Source organism: Aquarana catesbeiana, linkage group LG03, assembly GCF_042186555.1.
Source record: "Aquarana catesbeiana isolate 2022-GZ linkage group LG03, ASM4218655v1, whole genome shotgun sequence".
NCBI lineage: Eukaryota > Metazoa > Chordata > Amphibia > Anura > Ranidae > Aquarana > Aquarana catesbeiana.
Genome location: NC_133326.1, coordinates 100,741,721 through 100,759,540, shown reverse-complemented (window position 1 = coordinate 100,759,540; position 17,820 = coordinate 100,741,721). Strand labels below are relative to the sequence as shown.

General features: G+C 41.6%; 1 protein-coding gene across 2 annotated transcripts in view; it reads left to right on the top strand.

Annotated features, from left to right (window-relative positions):
* The window catches only part of OTUD7A (OTU deubiquitinase 7A), a 408,641-nt gene that overhangs the window by 150,035 nt on the left and 240,786 nt on the right, over positions 1-17,820 (top strand). Inside the window, exon 2 of one of the 2 annotated variants that reach the window (XM_073618876.1) lies at positions 13,216-13,324. The exons of the other annotated variant lie outside the window; for it this stretch is intronic. The gene's annotated coding sequence lies outside the window, so the exon portion shown is untranslated. The remainder of the gene's footprint in view (positions 1-13,215; positions 13,325-17,820) is intronic. 2 annotated transcript variants of the gene reach the window in all.

Below are 17,820 nucleotides of genomic sequence, written 5' to 3'. Positions count from 1 at the left end.
GCACCACACCTCCAGGCTGCATTCCAGTGCGAACGGGACACACTTAACGGTGACAGGCGTTTATCCAGTACAGAAAATTGCCAGTCACCTGTGAACGAGCCCTTAAACATAAGCATTCATTACAGCAAAACACCCTTTAAACAGGACTACACTTTGGGAGAATCCCACCATTTTCCATGGAACTGTTCGTCATTACAATTGTGTTTAAACAATAACTCCACTGCACTGCTCTGTGTTGTTGTTCGCACTGATAACATGTGAACGATGCTGAGATTTGACATCCTGTTTCAAAAACATTTTCTCCATGTTTGCCAGTTAGACATTTTTGTAAATGAAATAGCCGAATTATTGTGAGTATTTAGCAAATCTTTGTCATATTGGAAAAGAAAATGTTCTGCCTATGGTGAGCCAATGTTTATGCAAGTATTTAGAATTCACCTTTGCTTTAACCTAATCTGTTAACATTTGGTTTGTCTACTAAGCTTCATATTTTTTTCTGGCTTTAAAGTGAATTTGCCCAGGCTTTGGATATTCAGTTTCCAAAAAGTTTGTTTCTTATGGATGGTTTTCTGAAAGCAGCCACAGCCTAAGTGGAAAAGCCTGTACCCCACTATAATGATGCAAAAAAGAACCCCCCTGCTCTCTTTGTGGAAGCCATGGTGTCTCTGCAGATGTCTGACACCCCTGGCTGATTCAGTACTAGGGCTATCAAGGAAGGGTCCCGCTGTACATTTATTTTGGCAGGGGACAAACTGTAAGACTTCACATCGTCGCATCATGGCTACCAGTCCTCTTCTGGTTTGTGTTGCCCAACATAATTCAACTAACTTCCCATGAGCACATCTGTCATGGACACCCCCCTGGGGGTGCATCATTAGGCAGCTAGGGTTTATATGCTTCCCCCCTCACATTTGACACCTTTTTGGGGGAGCGGGGCCACCGTGTATGACAGTTCGGCCCCCCTCCTCCTTCCTCCGGGCCAATTGGAAAGCGCAGCGCGCTTCATGCATGCGCAGTAGAGAAACCTGCAGTGAAGCCTAAAGGCTTCACTGCCTGTTTCCCTTAACAGGAATGGTGGCGGCAGCACCCGGGAGCTGATCCGAAGATCGGCTGGGGTGCCGAAATCGCAGGCTCCCTGGACAGGTAAGTGCCCTGATATTAAAAGTCAGCAGCTACAGTATTTGTAGCTGCTGACTTTTACTTTTTTTTTTTTTTGGCTGGACTTCCTCTTTAGTGCGATAAGTACTTCTGCTGTGAAACTTGAGGATGAATTGCTCCACAGTGCCTATAGCTACAGAGGCTTGTTTTAAAGCTCATTTACTGCTTGTTAGGAAAAGTGTATGTCCATGGCATGCCAAAGGTTCACTTTAAAGTAAGTAACTGTAGGTGGAATAGTAACTCTTATGCCGCGTACACACGACCGATCTTTCTGTCAGAATAAATTCTGAAGGACTTTCCAACGGAGTTCCGACGGAGTTCCGCTGAAACTGTCTTGCCTACACACGATCACGCCAAAGTCCGACTGTCTAGAACGCGGTGACGTACAACACGTACAACGGGACTAGAAAAAGGAAGTTCAATAGCGAGTAGCCAATAGTTGCCGTCTTGTACTTGCTTCAGAGCATGCATCATTTTTGGTAGGTCAGAACAGCATACAGACGAGCGGTTCTCCCGATAGGAACTGATTCCGTCGTAAAGATTTAAAACATGTTCTATTTCGATGAGACCCACACACGATCGCAATGTCCGATGAAACGATTCTGTCTGACTTTTCCTGCCGGAAAGTCCGACTGTGTGTGCGCGGCATTAAAGGTAACTGACATTTGGTGGTGCAATTGTCTGGGGACATTCGGGGCAAACATTTTTATAAGCAAACTGAAAACGTTAAAAGTTGTAAAAAAGATGTTGCTTGCAATGGGCATTTTTAAAAAACTTAATTTGTTCTATAAACCATTTGAGAGCACATAATGTTTGTGTGTGGTGTTTTTTTTTTTTTTTTGTAATATAGAATGTACCCATGTTAGACGTCAAAATATTGCTATACTTTTTTTTAGGGGAAATTTGAAATGATGAATGGTATGTCTAGGATACACAATGTTCCTCACGAAGCAGATATTACTGTATCTTCTTTATTCTTTACGCATTTATTTTCCATTGCACATTATGCATGCAGCAGCACAAACAACTTGCCAGAAGAGGTTGGCGTCTTTAAATATAGCTCATCTTGTAGGAGGAAGGAAGTTAGCTTTTTCTTTCTCTGTCTTTTAATTCACCGTTTTATGGAAATAATGATTCTTCTTTACATATAACTTTTCCAAGAACCAAGCAGTTGAAGTTGAACTAAAAAAGTAGTGACAATGTATATAATAGATACAGCTTGTATATATGACGTATCTATAATGTATGTACACATGTCCATGACAGCATTAAAATTGACTTAATTCTCAATAGACAGATTGCTATCCATCAGTCAAAAATTGTGCTTGCTAGGAATCATGGTCTTACAGATAATTATTTGATCACAAACAAATTGAGTGTTAAGCCCTGTACACATGCGGTGAACATCAGGCGGTATCAGGGTCAGTTTATTAGAAACAGGCCAACATTCGACCCGTGTGTACGGCAGTTGGTCCAACAGAAGCCGGCCGAACATCCAGCTTCTGTCGAAGAGGCATGACAAAAAAGGTCTGCCAGAGTGTTCTGGGAGAGTGTTCTGGCGGGGGGCATTCCCCTGTCAGAACACAATAGCTCAGTGTGGAGATTGCTGTACTAACATCGGATTGTTAGTACAGGATGTCCTCCCCGAGCTTTTTTGTTTTTTTCATTCATCCTGCTGGTTTGAATGGAAAAAAAACTGATAGTGTGTACTAGGCTTTACACGTTGTGTTGATCTGGAGTGGCAGATTTCCATTGCTTTGAGGCTCACCAAAGCCAACAACTTCTACCCCTTATCGGCTTAATGTACAGTATCTCATAAAAGTGAGTACACCCCTCACATTTTCCGAAATATTTATTATATCTTTTCATGTGACAACACTGAAGAAATGACACTTTGCTACAATATAAAGTAGTGAGTGTAAATTTGCTGTCCCCTCAAAATAACTCAACACACAGCCATTAATTCTAAACCGGTGGCAACAAAAGTGAGTACACCCCTAAGTGAAAATGTCCAAATTGGGCCCAATTACCCATTTTCCCTCCCCGGTGTCATGTGACCCGTTAGGGTTACAAGGTCTCAGGTGTGAATAGGGAGCAGGTGTGTTCAATTTGGTGTTATCGCTCTCTCTCTCTCTCTCTCTCTCTCTCTCTCTCTCTCTCTCTCTCTCTCTCTCTCTCTCTCTCTCTCTCATACTGGTCACTGGAAGTTCAACATGGCACCTCATGGTAAAGAACTCTCTGAGGATCTGAAAAAAAGAATTGTTTCTCTACATAAAGATTGCCTAAAAGATTGCCAAGACCCTGAAACTGAGCTGCAGCACAGCGGCCAAGACCATACAGCGGTTTAACAGGACGGGTTCCACTCAGAACAGGCCTCGCCATGGTCAACCAAAGAAGTTGAGTGCACGTGCTCAGCGTCATATGCAGAGGTTGTCTTTGGGAAACGTATGTAAAACGTATGAGTGCTGCCAGCATTGCTGTAGAGGTTGAAGTGGTGGGGGGGTCAGCCTGTCAGTCATCTGACCATATGCCGCACACTGCATCAAATTGGTCTGCATGGCTGGCTGTCTTCCCAGAAGAAACCTCTTCTAAAGATAATGCACAAAAAAGCCTGCAGTTTGCTGAAGACAAGCAGACTAAGGACATGGATTACTGGAATCGCGTCCTGTGGTCTGATGAGGCCAAGATAAACTTATTTGGTTCAGATGGTGTCAAGCGTGTGTGGCGGCAACCAGGTAAGGACAAGACAAGTGTGTCTTGCCTACAGTCAAGCATGGTGGTGGGAGCGTCATGGTCTGGGGCTGCATGAGTGCTGCCGGCACTGGGGAGCTACAGTTCATTGAGGGAACCATGAATGCCAACATGTACTGTGACATACTCAGGCAGAGCATGATCCCCTCCCTTCAGAGACTGGGCCGCAGGGCAGTATTCCAACATGATAACGACTCCAAACACACCTTCAAGAGGACCACTGCCTTGCTAAAGAAGCTGAGGGTAAAGGTGATGGACTGACCAAGCATGTCTCCAGACCTAAACCCTATTGAGCATCTGTGGGGCATCATCAAACGGAAGGTGACATCCTCAAACGGACATCACTCCGTGATGTCGTCATGGAGGAATGGAAGAGGACCCCAGTGGCAACCTGTGAAGCTCTGGTGAACTCCATGTCAAGAGGTTTAAGGCAGTGCTGGAAAATAATGGTGGCCAAACAAAATATTGACATTTTGGGCCCAATTTGGACATTTTCACTTAGGGGTGTACTCACTTTTGTTGCCAGCGGTTTAGACATTAATGGCTGTGTGTTGAGTTATTTTGAGGGTACAGCAATTTTACACTGTTATACAAGCTGTACACTCACTACTACTACACTCACTACTGTAGCAAAGTGTCATTTCTTCGGTGTTGTCACATGATAATATATAGTAAAATGTTTACAAAATTGTGAGGGGTGTACTCACTTTTGAGAGATACTGTATTTAAAATCTTTTTTCGCTTTCCTGGTTAAAGTTTTATTCAACTCATATTTACAAAAAAACACTGACAGGCAGGATTTTTATAACAAAAGGGACCCTAGTGGTCTCTGCTGTCATAAATGCCCACCCCCGCCTGTAAGCGGCAATGTGATCGGAGCCACGCATGTGCAGCTCAGAACACATTTATGGCACCTGCTGTATGCCGTGGTAATGTGACTCCTGCGCTCATGTGCAGGAGTGACTTAATTGCAGCTCAGCCCTTCAAGTGGCTAAAGAGACAGAACCCAGAAATAAGACCGGGCAAAGATGGAAGCACCTGGGACCAGCTGGAGTGGCTACAACACAGAATGCGGTGCATACTAGCACATTATGACTTAAATCTGTAGGAGGCCATTTTTTATTATTTTTTAGAGTTTAACACAACTATAATTTGAAAATACAAGGATAAACAGTAAAAAAATAATCTTTGTCAGTAGAGTTTATTACTGATCTCATTTCTTTACTTTATTGGTTGTGTTGGACTAGTCATCTTGTTGAATTCATTTTATTGCCACTGGAAAGCTGTAGAGCAGGGTTTCTCAATCAGAGGTTGTTAAGCGTTCCTTGAGCAATGAGCAATTTATGCCTCTCAGATAGGTTCCCACTGACACCAATAATTTTTTATAGGTATCTTTAAGGGGGTAATTCTTTCCAATGACCACAAGTTTAAGGAGCATTCTTCTTACTGACTATCACACTAATGTATCATGAGTTGTAGATACAGTCATTTTTAGCAGGGGTTCCCTGAGACTAGAAAGTTATTTCAAGAGTTCCTCTGTGTTAAACAGGTTGAAAAGGCTGCCGTAGAGGTTGATGTACAATTATCATTAGCTTTTGTGCATAACATCACCTTCCATGTGTTTTATCGTTATGCTTCCAAGTTGACCAAACGAGAAAGATTACAAAGCATACATTAAGGACGCTAGGAATATTTCTCCCACCCAAAGTTGCCTAAAAATTGTTAGTTATGTTATTACTTTAACTAGTTGCTGCCCGCCCACCGGGATCGTGACCACGACGTGTTGCTAGGACATGACACGACCCCGATCTCTGTAAAGAGCCGCGTCCGCGGCTCTTTAACTGTGTCATCGGCTGTGTCCAATCACAGCCGGTCACATGTAAACCCGGAGATGCCGGTAATCGACGCTCCTCGCCTCACACTGACAGAGTGTGTGGCGAGGAGAGCCAGTTAGCGGCATCTCCTCACAGGAGACATCTACACATGTAATTAGGGCACTGATCATCAGTGCCCTGATTACAATAGCGACAACAGTGCCATTAATCGATGCCAGCGATCAGTGCCCACCACTGCCAGCAATCACTGCCCACCACTGCCCACAAGTGCCACCAATCAGTGCCCATTAGTGATGCCAGTCCATGCTGGGTATCAGTCCTGCCTATCAGTGCTGCCCATCACTGCTGTCCATCAATGTCCATCAATGCCCATCAGTGTCGCCCATCAGTGCCACCCATCAGTGCCCACAAATGCCGCATATCAGTGCCACCTATTAGTGCCTATCAGTGCCACCTAATCCGTTCCCATAAGTGCCGCCTCATCAATGCCCACCAGTTCAGCCTATCAGTGCCCATCAATGCCGCCTCATCAGCGCACATCAGTGAAGGAGAAAAAATACTTAATTACCAAATTTAGTGACAGAAACTAAGTAAACTTTTTTTTTTCAAATTTCTTGTTTTTTTTTTTTTTTTTTAGTAAAAAATAAAAAACCCAGAAGTGATTAAATACTACCAAAAGAAAGCTCTATTTGTGTGAAGAAAAATATAAAAATTTAATCTGGGTACAGTGTAGCATGACTGCGCAATTGTCATTGAAAGTGCGACAGTGCTGAAAGCTGAAAAATGGCCTGGGCAGGAAGGGGGTGTAAATGCTCTGTAGGCAAGTGGGTAAAGCGGTAGTAAACTGCCAGAAAAATAAAAAAAATTACACTGCAAACTAGCACATTATGACAGACTTACCTGGACAGAGAGCCCTCCAGCGGCGCCCTGTCACGGCTCCCTGGCGCTTCCATCTTCACCCGGTCTTCCGGGTTTGTGGACTGCGGCTGTATGAATGGCCGGGGGCCGCGATGACGATACTCCCACACATGGGCACGGTGGCCCCGGCCCTGGCACAGAGCTCTGAAGGTACAGCACGAGTATGCTGTTCCTTCAGAGTGCATGACCTTAGTTTGAATATCTCCTAAACAGTGCAAGTTTAGGAGGTATTTACTGTACCAACAGGTAAGCCTTACTATAGGTTTACCTGTAGGAGGGCGCAGGGAGCCGTCACTCCCAGGAGATCACAGTGATTATTGCTAGCGTCTATAGCCACTGGCAATAATCGCATGTAAAAAGTTGACACACTGGTTGTACCGAAGTCGATCCAATCAGCCGGGCAGGCCTGCTGAACCTGCCGAGATTTAAACCATCTATGGTTGGCTTTACCAGCTGGATCACCAGGTAAAATTAAAGGGAAAAGCCTAAAAATAGAAACCGAATGCAGCCACTACTTCTAAGAATTCTCAAGCTGCAATTCAATTTTTTTTTTGGGGGGGTGGGTTTTGTGACAGACCTACCCGGGACAGAGGCTTTTGGAGAGGACTGAATGCAGACCTCTTGCCTTTCGACTTTGGGCCCTGGATTTTAAGGGAACAATACTCTTTGTGAGGTGTATGCCTGGGGACCCTGAACTAATGTTACTTTGGATTCAAGTCCATGTCCCCACAAAACTCTGGGAACCCTGTATGTGCCATATTATAAATAGTGACTGCTTCACAATGTTGTGTATATATTGTGTGTTGTCTCATGCTGTTGTGTACTGTTTGCTGTGCTAGTTTGGGGTGGGGCTGTACTCCACCGTTCTATTGTGTTTGTCTGCCTTGGATCACAGGATGTGTATTTCTATGGAGGGAGGGGGGATTCCTCCAGCAGCTCATAAGACTGTGTGCTGATGAGACGTTGGACACATCTGACCTGTGTGTCCATTGTCATTGGACAATCTAACCCACCCTGTTTTCCAAGGGTGGGGGGAAAGAGTCTTTTATCTGCTGTGTCCATGTGTGAAAATAAATGAATTTATTCCTGTTGGACCCTCAAGACAGAACCTTGTCTCGTATTTGGGGGGGAAGAATTATACGTATGGGGTTCCTTGTTCTGCTGATTGAAGTGCTCGGTAGCTGCCTTTGTGTTTGGGTATGGAATGTCCTAAACGACTTTAACCCCTTTCGTACTTGGGGTGTCGTTACAGGTTTAATACCACTTTTTGAATTATAATTTATGCTGAACATTTTATTACAGGTTTGCTTTTTCCTTTGTCTTGCTTTTATAATATTATGCTTGCTTTAGTTGTTAGTCCAAATCTAAATTTTCATAACAATAATTGTAATTACTGGGTATGTGGTCCATCTTTCTGTCACTCTTTTACTGGTGCTAATTCAAATGGGTTCAGCGCACAATCTAAATTGCAAGTGCCATTTGGGAATAAGGCTGAGTAGTGATTTGCCCCTGAGGACTTATTTGGGCCATTTTGACTTTTTTTCAGATAGTAGTTAGTTAACTCCACAGCCTTTCATAAAGTCAACTGAGTTCAGATGAGCATTGTTGGCTGCGTAACTCTTTAAGTTTGTATGTACATGGGCAGACAGAAGATGAGGCAGATAAGCAATGGCTTAGTTGAAATACTGCACAGGAGTGGAGGTGGATGTGGAACAATTATAACCCTATATAGGTACCATCCCAAAAAGATACAAAAATCAAAAACAAAGGTAAAGTGAAGTGGGACGTTGTATGTACCCCTGTAGGGTTTAAATGAAGGTGTATATACCACAGAATAAAAATAGTTAAACTTTATTTTACATATATCAATGCTTAAATAAGAACATTTTACAATTATAACAGGTTAAAATCACAGTTACTGTTATTTGGTCCAGGACGTGCTGATCCTGACAGGAAGGATCAAAACAGATGGCCTACGCGTTTCGCAGGGAGCCCCGCTTCGCCAGGGCCTTAAAGTAGCACAAATTTGATACAAATATTATAATAACCTATGAATGAAATATTGACAAGGTTATAAGTAAGTATTAATAGATGCTTAAATCATTATAAGAGCATATAATTTAGAAGATTTATGAGGCATTCACAAATGCCCAAATAGCATTGCAGTGTAATATAGCATAAAACTTGACAAATTAAAGTTGCATTCTATTTGTTTGATGTCCAACAATGTGTCAAGAAACCAATAACGAAGCAAAGGAACAAATAGATCAATTAATGCCTATAGCTCAAAATTATATTAATGCATTGTTCTTTCACCTGTATAATGTTAATGGTGCAGTCAGTCCAATGGGGAAGGAGCCTTTTTGATTTTAGTTGAAATACTGTTTATAGTTATTAGAGAATAAATGGCATTTGTACAATCTTGAGTTGGCTCAAAAGTTAATCTCCTTTCACAGGTGGGTGGATTCCCATCAATAAGTTAGACTTTTCTGTTTTTAGAATTGTATTGATTGATGGTCCATCACTCATTTATATTTCATAGAAATTGGTAACATTAGAATAGGAAACATAGTATTAATCAGTTACTAACGTAGGAGGCAAGAAAACTGAGGGAACAATTAAATGAGAGAAGTTTGTCTCCGCTCATAAAGATTTGGGGTTTGGATCAATTTGTCAGGTGGTTTTAGGAAATCCCATTTATGATAGACTTGTCACTTTATTTTCCAACTTGATATTAAAGGATTGGATAAAATATGGCACTTCGGACTCCTGGCACTTGAAGCCACCCATTAATTTAAAAAGAAAACATTAAAAGGTGAAAAGAAATGTGAACGGTCTCAGCCTTGAGCTCCTTCTGAGCCCCATCACTGATGCATTTCGCTCCACCCCTTGGTCTAAAGATCTTTATAATTACGCCCCAATGGGCGGGGTGAAATGCATCAGACAGGGCTCAGGAGGAGCTCAAGGCAGCCTGCACCCTTATATTTCTGTGAGACACCAGATCTACCAGAGCACCTTGAGCAGTGGTATTGGGTATAGTGGTTTTAAATGTTTACTTGCAGTGTTTTTCCTTTCAATAAATGCTTTTTATTCAGAAAATTGTACTGCTGGTGGCACCGATTTCTTGTTAAAAAAAAGATGGTGGCACTGAGCAGTAGTCATAGGTATTTTATATGTTTAAGCAAGGGAACCTTTTAAATAACATGCCTAAATTATGTTAAATGCAGTGGGAGAAAAAGCCGCAAGAGGGATCCTTCTAAGAATAGTATTCCGTTTGTACATGGTATGGTAAAAAATGTAGTAAGCGTATACTCACATTCACAAGGTTGCTGGATACCTATCCTAGGGTCAAGCAAATCTATTTTAGCACATGAGGAGAATATAACTGTCTCCGCGTATAGTATCCGCAATTGCATTTGATGTTTGTTAGGGTTTTCCAGAGATTCTTGCACTATGCTAGGCTAAGATCAGATACAGTGAACAATGGTAAAGAGGATAAAGCCCCAAAATGGAACCAATGTGTGCTCAGCAGAGGCACCCATTAAATAAAAAAGATACTTCCAAGTAGATTCTTCAGGAAGGTTGGTATTTATTGATCATAAGAACAGGCTAAACACCATCAATAGCTCTTTAGTGCCAGAAAAACGTGTACAGAACACTGGGGGAAATTCATCAAAATATAAAGAAAACATTTTCAATGTGCACCCAAGGGGGGAAAAATATGCAGTGATTGTTAAGTGATTGTACTGTATGTTTATTTCATGAAGCCCTTTACTCCGATCTGTGATCAGCTGAGTCCCAAGGACTCGGAAATCACAGAGCGTGCCGTCCGCGCGTGAGCACGGGAGGACCTCCATGTACGCTCTCCCGGCATTTTAAGCCCATGCTGTAGCCATTTTTCAGCTATAACCCAGGCGTGAAATGTTTACGTATAGGCGAGTAAAGGTGTGCAAGTGTATAGACAAGTTAAATTGTCCATTGCCAGTATTGGGGCACCATTCCATCCACTGACACCAAGATAGGGCAGCGTTCCTCCCACAGACACCAATTATGGGGCAATATTCCTCCCATTGATACCAATGATGGGGCACTATTCCTCCCTTGAATACCAACAATAGGACATTATACCTCCCACTAGAATAAGAGGGCATTGTTTATTCCCACTGACCCCGGGGCATTCTACTCCTACTGGACACTGTCCACCCCCTAAAGCGAAGTAACCTGGCCCTTTGCTTAGAAAGTTTGTAAACCCCTGCTTTAGTAAACTCTTCATTTTTGATATGAGACTAGCATGCAAAACAAAACGAACGATAATTCGTCCGATAAACTTGTGTGTACTAGGCGTTAGTTCTCTACACCTAACCCACTTACCTAGTCACCCAAGGTTTACCAAGGCCTATTTCACAGCATGTTATTTCCTAAATCAGATACCTGTGTACGTCGTGCAATGAAATCATACAGCACCAAGGTCCCAGCACTAGAAACAACTTCACTGCAGTGAGCACATAATCATCTACTAATTGCATCAACATAATATTAGTTCAAAATTATTTAATGGCTATCAATGAATAAGAAAGAAACGCATGAGATGAATGACTAATTGCATTTCTACTCTCCATTTTCTGTTAATTTCCCTTAGATATTGTGAAACAAAATGGGTGTCTCAGCAAGGCCTGATTTGACCTTCTTTTCAATGGAAAAAGAGACCTGCGGGGAAGACATCACTACTGGGAGTTTTTCATTTAGCTTTGTCCGCTTGTGGGGTTTCATATGACTTATTTAAGTAGTACAGGGAATTCCTTGGCATTTCGTTTTTTTTAAGTTTATCCACACCATTTGCTTTATGGTTGCCTACAATATTCTCCTCGTAGTTTTATTTGTGTTTATCTTTAATTTAGACTGCCTGGATATATCATTGTAATGTGTTTAAAACTAGTTATTTGGGAAACTAACCACAACAGGTCCCAGTACTTTTTTTGCACTACCGTGGATTGTGGTGCACTGCAATGCACATCAAGGTGTGCTGGGATACCATTCAAAATGCCCCAATGCACGTATTGCAACACAATGGTGTGATTGGGTGCTAAACTAAGTTTCAGCCGGATTCAGGCCTATATGTTTTTCCCCAAATGCAGCGTCTATTAAAATCAATGGAAGCCTATCAAATTGCATTGGATGTGAACAACTGCCATAACAAACACCAGCATGTGTCCCACACACACATACCTATTAAACAAAACAAAAAATGTTTCGGAGCTTTGTAGGACCCTTTCCTCATGGTCAGCTTTTCTTTGTTCTCTAGCGAAGCCTTTCTCAACCTTTTTACCTCAGAAGAACCCTTAAAATAAATGTTAATGCCTTGAGAAACCCCTGCTAGCACTAATTTTGTTGGTGGTCATTTGTAAAAAAAAACACCTTACATTGGAGGTCAGTGGGAAAAATGCCTCCCTTATAGACAACTAGAAAGATCATTGGTGTCACACTGCTGGCTTTGGCAAGGGGCATTAGCCCTGGAACTATGTAGGCACCATAAGATGGGTGGTCAATTAGCCACAACTCAAGGAACCTGAGTTGGACCTGAGGAACCAAGCTCTTGAGCAGTAGTTCTCAACTCCTGTCCTCAGTACCCACTAGCAGGCCAGGTTTGCAAGATATTTGAAATACATCACAGGTGATATCATTTTCTGCTCAGTGATTGCAGTATTCTAGTCTTCATCTCCCCAAGGTAACACTTAAAATCTGTCCTATTAGTGGGTCCTGATGACAGGAGTTGAGAACCACTGCTCTAGAGGAACCTCAGCCCTGGTTGAAAATGCCTGCTCTAGCATGTATGGTCCATGTTGGGTTACTTGGCAAGATTCTATGGAGTTGATTCACTAAAGGTGAATAGATTGTCCACTTTGCTAGTGCAGTTGCACTCTTCAAGAGCATTTATTCCAGAGCTTAGTAAATGAGGGGAAACTCCGCTGACGCCCATCATCCAATCATGTGCAAGCAAAATATATGTTTTTTTTTTTTTGTTTGTTTTTTTATTTCGTTGCATGTGATTAGGTAATCTTTACAAAGGGAAGCTTCCCCTCATTTAGTAAGCTCAGGAGCAAATGCCCTTGCAGAGTGCAACTGCAATTGCGAAGTGTACAGTCTTTAATAAATCAGCCCTATACAGTATGTTCACACATTGCCTGTAACATATATATAATACATTTTTTTGAGCCAAATTACTGTTATAATTGAACTGAGTTCTTGATTTCTTTATGCAGCTGTAATAGTTTGTTTAGTTCTTTCTTATATTCATATCCATATCCTTTCTACTTTGTTTGGTTCCAGAAGCCGATCATTGATTTCTTCAGTTTTAGAAGCCATTACTCTTTGTTGTTTATGTTCTGAATTCCCATACAGGTCTGTCTTGCAGTCATCTGCTATTTTCAATTCTGGGTGCGAGTGTGGCTGTTCTATTTTTACTTTTCACACATTCTTAGTGAATGTGTAATTCAGTGCATTACCGCAGCAGCAGCTTCTCGCTCACCTCTGTTTGTTTTCGTACGTTTTGCAGGGCAGACATCCTTCAAAACAATAGTTGGACGGGTGTCAATCCAGCTTCCCCTACGAGTGTAGTCAGCCACGATGTCTGGAAACAGCTAACCTGACAAAGGCAACCAAAAGTGAGTGCTCCCGTGGAAGACTGCCTTCCCTCCACTGTGTTTTTGTTGTAAGCATCTTATGTGCCGAATTAGCTGCGCTCAGCTTCATATCCCATCCCCCGTGAATTGGCTGCTGCGCTTATTCCATTCATCTCACTATAACTGCATTTTCACCTTTGTGATGAGTAACTCCACCTACAAGTTCGTTTTTTCCTGGAGATGGACCCCTATACCTTTTTCTGACACTTTTCTTGACAGAAAATTAGTTAGGACCCCCAAACATTGATATATATTTTTTATGGAGCGAATAAAATAATGAGTTTTGCAATTTTGTGACACGGTTTTGCAATAATGTTACACGGTATTTGCGCAGCATCTTTTTTAACCACTTTAAGACCCCTTTCACACTGAAGTGTTTTTCAGGCGCCTGTATAGCACCTGAAAAAAGCCTCAGCCACAAACCCAGTGTGAAAACCTGAGTGCTTTCACACTGGGGCGCTGCGTTGGCAGGGCATCACAAAAAGTCCTGTCAGCAGCTTCTTTGCAGCAGTGAAGGAGCGGTGAATACACCTCCACCACTCCTGCCCATTGAAAACAATGGGGCAGCACTACTATAACACCGGCAAAGCGCCGCTGCAGCTAAAACAATGGTAAAGCGGCGCTAAGAATAGGGCTGGGCTGACGCCCGGGGCGGCTCAGTGTGAAAGGGGTCTAAGACCAAGCCTATTATTAAGTTAAAATCATTTTTTTTTTTGCTAGAAAATGACTTAGAACCCCCAAACAATATATATATTTTTTCTAACACCCTAGAGAATAAAATGGCGGTTGTTGCAATACTTTCTGATCGCAGTGATACCTCACACGTGTGGTTTGAACACCGTTTTCATATGTATGCATTCGCTTCTGCACGCGAGCTCGGCAGGACGGGATGCATTTTAAAAATGTTTTAAATTTTTTTTTTTACCTTTTATTTTTTATTTTTACACTGTTCTTTTAAAAAAAATTGTCACTTTTATTCCTATTACAAGGAATGTAAACATCCCTTGTAATAGAAAAAAAGTATGACAGGACCTCTTAAATATGAGATCTGGGGTCAAAAAGACCTTAGATCTCATTTACACTAAAATGTTGATTTAAGAGCTATGGGCGGAAGTGACGTTTTGACGTTGATGTTGTATATTTTTCACTGTCCATTCATTAGTTGGGTTATTGAGTTCTGCTTAAAGGACTTGTCTAGATGGGCTTTTTTTTTTTTATTTCTTCAAGCGTGTTTTGCATTCCCATACAAGTTTATAGAAATGCAAAACCCACTTGAGGCAGGTCAGAAGGAGGTCAACTGCAGATCAAAAGCACCTGTCAATGAATTCTAAATGACCGTCGAAACTTTGCAACATGTTGTCAAACTGATTATTGACACAATCTCATCTGCACAGCCTCTTGGGTAGGCTAATTTTTTTATAAAACAATGAATGCGACTTTTTCCAAACACTGGTGGTGAATCAATCACTGTAATGTAAAACACATGCACCCGAAGATCCATTATTGGTGAATGTCAGATTAACTGCCCCTGGGAGTGTATATATGGCAAGGATATTGGTAGGTTACCCTGATCTTCCAGATTGTTTATGCAACCAAAAGCTGATCGAAAGTGTTAGGAAACTGCCATTGTTAGAATAACTGTCACTGAATATGTAGATGTCTAACAGAAACACATTACGCATTTCATAATTTTCTAACAAGGCATAGTTGGCGTGGACTGGAACACACCGTAGGTTTAACTCACAAAACCAGTTTGTTCTGCACTCCTGTGACCCTTTTTCAGCAGATAGCGGGCTGAAGCCCGCTGTTGGCTGATGTCACAGAGCCGATCCATATGGCCGGGATTTGCCCACATGCCTGGACCCACACCTGGCTTAGCCACAAGGAGCCGCTGAGAGCCTGAGCCAGCCGCTTCCGTCCCCTTCACAGCCCAGCACTCCAGTGAGTGCGGGGGGGGGGGGGGGGTCAGAGCAGACAGCGGTGACTGACAGTCAGCAGCTCTCTGCTCAGGGAGCTCTGAGGACTGAGTGATCGGCAGTGCTTGATCGCTCAGTTCTCAGCCTTAGAGGCAGTGGGGGGCAGATGCAGCACCTAGGTAAGTATGATTCTAAAATAATAAAGTTCCCATACTTCTTTAAGGATCCTTATTCTATATTACAAAACAAATTCACATTATTCTCAGATGAATACAATTAGATTTAAAAATTACAGTCACCTAACTATAAATATCCTTGTTTAAAGTGGTTGTAAACCTTTACATATACCCAGTGTGGTGACTGGCCTCAGGTGATACACAGAGATGAAAGAAAATCCTCCTACATAAATTGTACCTGTTTATCTGCTGTATTCTTTTCTCTACATCAGTTCAAAGTCCATAAAATGCTCTTAATTTAGACAAGTACACACTACAGAAGGAAATGCTTTGTTCATATTTTATGTCGCCTCCCACATACGTTGTATCTGTTTATCTGCAGTCTTTTCTTCTCTACATCCATTAAAAGTCCAGAATTTATAAAGCTTGTCTGAGCTGTCATAAAACATGGGGATGGGAGCTGAAGTTACACTCTGCAGAGCTCAGTGAGGAGAGCTATGAGAGGTGATTGGAGGGAGGAGACACACCCCCTTCTCACAGCACATAATTACAGAGCTGAGGCTGTCAATCAGCTGGAGGCCCCTCCCCTGTCACCATTTTTCTCTTGGTGTCAGAAAAACTTGTCAGAAGTGATTCATACTGATAGCCGAGAAACAAATCAGCAGGCAGAAATGACACTTAGTGCTCTTAACTGAGACAAGTACACACTACAGAAGGATAAGCTTTGTTCATATGTCATGTCTGAGGTTCACAACCACATTTTATTTTATACCTATTATATGAAAAGATAGATAGATAGATAGATAGATAGATAGATAGATAGATAGATAGATAGATAGATAGATAGATAGATATTCCCAGATAACTAGAATGTTACTATGAAATCATTTTTAAAAATGACAGGTAGGAGTTATAGAAAACTGGGAAGAATGAAAAGTCTGCTATAGAATAATAATAATCTTTCATTTAGGGCCTGTTCACACCAGAGCGTGGTGCAGAAAACCGTTTTGTACCTGTTTTCCGCACCACGTTCGAAACGCACTGGAGGTGTGATCTGCTGCAGGTGTCAATGTATTCCTAACGACAACTCAAAACAGATGACAATCGTAGTGCGTTTGCCTGTACCGCAGTACCATGTCTTCCGTTTGCAGTACATTTTAAAAAGTAGCGCATGCAGTACTTTCGGTGCAGTCCAATGCATTTTGAGCACATTCAAATGTGTAGGCTGAAAATCGCATTACACTGAATCGCACAGGAAAGTGCACGTTCTTGTGCGGTTTCAGTGTAAACCAGCACTAATAACTCCAGGAATCTGGATTGTCTGTTATTTATTATGTTAGTACCAATATTAAGCAGACCCGCATATAAAACAAATTGCAACAACACATCATGTGTTCTATAGGCGTGTTAATCAGCAGAGCAGTGTGAAATTCGGCAGTACTGTATTATAAAGTAATAACACACAGAGAAGACCTGAGCTAGGGCTCTTTTCATTCACCACTGTTAAAAACAAAAATTGAATATATACAGTACGTATACGTTTATATAGACTCCAATAACATCAAGGACCTCCAGACACACAGATAAATACAAAGTTACATATATGTTTACCTGCCAAAGGACTTTTCTAATTAGCATATATTTTCCACAAGCTAAACGTGAGGCACATGTAGTTACCACCTCAGGAATTCTGCTTTTTATATCCCTCCAGCTTTTAATTGCCTTTTTTTTTAGACCAGAATACTGTCTGTCCCTCTTTAGCTGTCCCTTGTTTGGTTTTGATGTATATACCTCTATAGATTTTCTGAAAGCAGAGGTCCCGGAGAATAAAACTGGTGGCTGTTGTAGTTTTTTATGTTGTGCGATATTTGTGCAGCCATTTATCAAACCCAAATTTTTAGGAAAAAATACATTTAAATGAAAGTGCACACAAATTGTACCTAGTTTTTCGGTAAAATGTAAAAGATGATGATGCATCAAATAAATAGGTACCAAATATGTCAAGATTAAAAATGTTGCATGCCTGTGAAATGGCAACAAACTACAATACATAAAACTGTCCATAGGCAACTCTTTAAAAGCTAGATTCACACATATGCGGTGCAAATTTTCCTTCAGTTTTCACTGCAAATTTCCAAAGCAGCTGTTCAGTGATTCAGCTGAGATTTAGATGCGGTTCAAGTGTGAATTTTTGGAGCCGACGGTCACCGGCATCTTTATCATCAGCTGGTTGTTAACCTCCCTGGCAGTATGATTATTTCGGATTTTAGGTGCTGAAAGCGGTACCATTATTTTGCATGGAAATTTGGCGTTTTATATTGTAGGTCTGTAAATCTTAACAATAACACACTTAAATCTGTCCAAACCAGAGTCTAGTAGATATCCC